Source organism: Carassius carassius, chromosome 31 (genome assembly GCF_963082965.1).
Source record: "Carassius carassius chromosome 31, fCarCar2.1, whole genome shotgun sequence".
Classification (NCBI taxonomy): Eukaryota; Metazoa; Chordata; class Actinopteri; order Cypriniformes; family Cyprinidae; genus Carassius; species Carassius carassius.
Window position 1 is genome coordinate 15,833,649 of NC_081785.1, and position 5,023 is coordinate 15,838,671.

The window sequence follows — 5,023 nt, forward strand, 5'->3', positions numbered from 1 at the left end:
AGTGAAACATGGTTTTCATTTTCTTTTACCTTGGTCAGAACCTTGGTTATTCCAGTAAGAAAAAATGAATTATTTTACTATTCCACAAAGTAGTTATTTTTATATATGGATATATGGTTTTCATTGTACCTGTTTATGGATGCTACATATATTAAGATCTGATGTCTCTGGAACATACAATTTATCCCAAAAGAGCTGTTTCCCAGACTTGGAATAATTCGGATATTACTGGCTTAATCCAAGATGTAACATTCATCCTGTTGTGAAGTAACTCGGCCTTCCAAGAAAATACTCTTGCAGATGTTTGACACTGAGAAGCTATTCAACCATCAGTATAACTGATGTTTCTCTTACAAACTTGTTACAATAATTCACTGTCATTTGCATTTGTACAGAGATCCACTGATTCAGTGATGTAATTAGTGGTGCTTTCTATAGAAGCAGTATTACTATATAGTACTTGCATACTAGCAGCTTACATTTAAGTTACGTTCTAACAGCAATAATGGCCACATAATTGCATTAAAGGTGCAATAGGAGATCTTGGGAAATGCTAAAATTAACCTGATAGCACTGAAAGTGAACGTCCCACCCTCCCTGCAATCACAGTCCAAAGCCACGCCCCCTGAACGCATTTATGCTCACAGACCAGAATACCAGAGACAGCGTTACTACAATATACTACATCAGCGGTTCCCAATTCCAGTCCATGTTCTGAAGTGAAGTGAACCCCTGCTCAGGGACGAGGGAGCAATGAACACTGTGTAGGGATCATATCGATCGGAACACAGTTTATTCATGTAGATCACTTCTAATGAGCTGGTAATCTGAATTGGGTGTGTTAAAGCGAGACATGCAAAATATGTGCGCGAGGACTGGAATTGGGAACCACTGGGCTTCATCATGTGCCATTCACAAGTGAGAAAACTTTAAAAGTACTACAATTCCAAGAATGAAGACTGGGTTGTTAATGTTTGTCTGCCATTCTAGCTCTGTCTGCACAGCGTGCATGAACGCGCTGATAATGTATTCTCTGTCTGTGCAAACCGGGTACACAGAAGTATTCAGATACCTACGTTGACAGGCAAGTAGGAAAGCCATTTAAAATGTTCAGACCTAGCGTTTTGATTTGACGTACATTTCTTGGTCCTACGTCTTCCACCGAATATATAAATACATTTAGACCACTAAACTTAATGATTGCTATCGGGGTGTGAAGAGACTTTCAGCCAGCATAACAAAAAATGTCTCTGAAGACAATCACCTATTGCACCTTTACTACCTCAAATTGTCTCATTACCATACAAATGTCTGGACTTTTTTCTTTCTAAAAGAAATGTATATTTTTATTGGACAAGGATGCATTAAATCCACCGTTGATTACGTAATATTGTATTTTGGTGGATTTATGCTTTACTCAAGGACAATTTAAACTGACTGGTATTACATTTCTGAAGAAAACAACAGTACTTGTTACTCCTTACAATTTAATTTCAGCTTACAGTAAATATGGTAAATGGTTAGCTTAAACATGCATTCTTGACGTGTGAGAACCAATGATGTTTGTTTTTGCGCATTAAATACATGTTTCAGCTTCAGTTGTAACATTCATCATTGAATTTCTGGCTTTAAATCTGATGAAGCATATTGAGGTAAGCATGATGCTAAAAAAAAAGTTGTTCACTTTGCTATTGTGTTTTGTTTTCCCCCTTTAACCAAACTCTTGTATGTCTGACATTTTTTTAAATTTATTGCATTTTCATTTCGCATTGAGAAGATGAAACAAGAATGTTGTTTGTTTTAATTTTTGCTAATTTACTTCTTTTTGAATTAATCAAAAGTCACAGGAAATACATACTGTTAAAAAGTAAATGCTGTTTATTTTTATTTTTTTAGTTTTTCTATTAATCTAATCTGAAAAAAATAATAATAAAATATATATATATATATATATATATATATATATATATAATGGTTTCCACAAAAATATTAAGCAGCACAACTGTTTTTAACACTGACAATAAGAAATAACATAAAAGACTTATTTTAAAAACATAAAAAAAACACTTGAGAGATTGTGCTATTTCTTTTCTAAGCAGTCGTGTTTTTTTTTTTTTTTTAGCATGCCACGTGGTTGCTAGGTTGTATTTGTCAGTGCCAGAATATCAGAGGCTTTGAGATGAGCTGTATTCTGCCACTGACAAATACAACCTAGCAACCACGTGGCATGCTAAAAATAAAAACACCCAAGACACCTTAGCAACCAGATAGCCAAACATTGGCATTGATGCAATGAGATTTGCATGGGCAAGCATCAGGCATCCGGAAAATATACAAGTCTGGATATATTTTATTGGGCTTTTTATTTCTCAGTAGACTCAATAAAAAGGTTCATTGTTTAGTTGTGGCTTGTTTTCCTCCTGTGCATGTTTCGGTTCATGAGGATGACATCATTAACGCTAAACCAAACAATGGCATTTTACTGAATGGATCCTCAGAGACAACTTGCATAAGGTTCAAAAGTCCTCACTGAAAACTGGAATTTAGAATGTCTTTTCAACCTGGAAAAAAAAAGTATTCAGTATCAACATATGTTTGTAACATTTTTGAATAATGCTGAATAACAGATCAACAGGAAGTGGAATTGGTGTGTGACAAAAGGCGATTTTATTCATCAAAGAATCCTGAAATGTATCAGTTTTCACAAAAATATTAAGCAGCACAACTGTGAATTTCAATTTTTTATAGAAAGAAATGTTTCTTGAGCAGCAAATCAGTATAATAGAATGATTTCTGAAGGATCATGTGACACACTGAGACTGGAGTAATGATGCTGACCGTTTAGCTTTGTTTATATGTTTATATAGAAAAAAGTTATAGCTATTATAATAATTAATAAACATAATATTTCTCAATATAACCGTTATACTGTAGAGTTAATAAAATACATGCAGCATTGGTGAACATAAGAGACATCTTTCAAAAACATAAATCCTGTTCAGTAAGAAATGCATGAAGACAGGAAAGAAAACTGCTCATTAAGAAGGATCATCATCTAAACTTTAAATCGGCCCTGACTTGAACCTTCTTACCCCAAAAGGTTTAAGATTGTAGTTCAAAAGCTCCGATCCAGGATTTGCAATGGCATGAAAGTTAGATGCCAACTCTGGACTGTAATGTACACTTAGTGATCAAATGGTCTAAAAACCTCATGAAGGCTAGGACTTTTTCATCTCTTCTCTAGCATCTCTTCTCAAACTGAATTAGGTATTCATATTAGGATCCAAGTACTTATTTTATACTAGACGGTGTTTCATAAAACTACAATGTTCTTTTCCTTTTGTCTTCCCTCCCTCAGGCAGAGGCATTTGATCCTTGTTGTGCCGCTCTTGATCCATTCATGTCTTTTTGGTTACACAAAATACCTACAGAGGTTATCCCAGGGTTTGATGGGGATTCAAATTTTCCGGTCTTGGTCAGGAGGGGGTGGTAATCCTTCCTAATGATTTAAACAGACACGGAGTTCAACTTCAGTGAAAACACAGACTGAACATTTTAATGGGAGTTGCTGAATACATATACAGTACAGACCAAAAGTTTGGACACACCTTCTTATTCAAAGAGTTTTCTTTATTTTCATGACTATGAAAATTGTAGAGTCACACTGAAGGCATCTAAACTATGAATTAACACATGTGGAATTATATACATTACAAAAAAGTATGAAACAACTGAAAATATGTCATATTCTAGGTTCTTCAAAGTAGCCACCTTTTGCTTTGATTACTGCTTTGCACACTCTTGGCATTCTCTCGATGAGCTTCAAGAGGTAGTCACCTGAAATGGTCTTCACTTCACAGTTGTGCCCTGTCAGGTTTAAAAAGTGTGATTTTTTTGCCTTATAAATGGGGTTGGGACCATCAGTTGTGTTGTGCAGAAGTCAGGTGGATACTCAGCTGATAGTCCTACTGAATAGACTGTTAGAATTTGTATTATGGCAAGAAAAAAGCAGCTAAGTACAGGAAAACGAGTGGCCATCATTACTTTAAGAAATGAAGGTCAGTCAGTCCGAAAAATTGGGAAAACTTTGAAAGTGTCCCCAAGTGCAGTCACAAAAACCATCAAGCGCTACAAAGAAACTGGCTCACATGCGGACCGCCCCAGGAAAGGAACACCAAGAGTCACCTCTGCTGCAGAGGATAAGTTCATCCGAGTCACCAGCCTCAGAAATCACAGGTTAACCCTCTGGAGTCTAAGGGTATTTTTTGGGCCTGGAGAAGTTTTGTCATGCCCTGACATTTGTGCTTTTTTCAGTTTCTTATAAATATCTAAATGGGTGAAGTCTAATCTCACTGTAATCAGCACAAACTGGACTATAATAATATGTGAAATGCATGCATGTACATGATTGTATTTTTGAGAAAAATGTTATGCGTGGTTAGTGAAAAACGTCTAAGGTTACATATGTAACCCTGGTTCCTCGAAGGAACGAGACGCTGTGTCGAGAACGATTGGGGAACGCCCCCAGTGTGACGTCTCTGAATCATGTGTGTAATCAGTCCAATGGATGGGCGAGACGTCATAGGCGGGTGACGTCAGAGACCAGGAAGCATAAAAGCAGGAGAGGCGCAGCCGGCCCCAGCCTCAAAGGATGAAGCAAGCGCCGGCCAGAGATGCCGGAAGTGTGGCACTGCGACGCAGCGTCTCGTTCCTTCGAGGAACCAGGGTTACATACATAACCTTAGACGTTCCTCTTCAGGAACTCGAGCTGCGTCGAGAACGATTGGGGAACGAGAATGCCCACGCCGCCAGACTTACAAATCTCTGCCAGTGTGGGAAACTGCACAGCTAGGACGAGAGAACAGAGGGGCCTGGAGCGGCATGTAAATCTAGAATCTAGACCATAAAATCTTACAAAGGTCAAAGGCGTGGACCACCCCGCAGCCTCGCAGATGTCACGCATAGAGACACCTGCTAGGAAGGCCTTGGAGGCCGCCACAGTTCTAGTGGAGTGAGCCTTGAC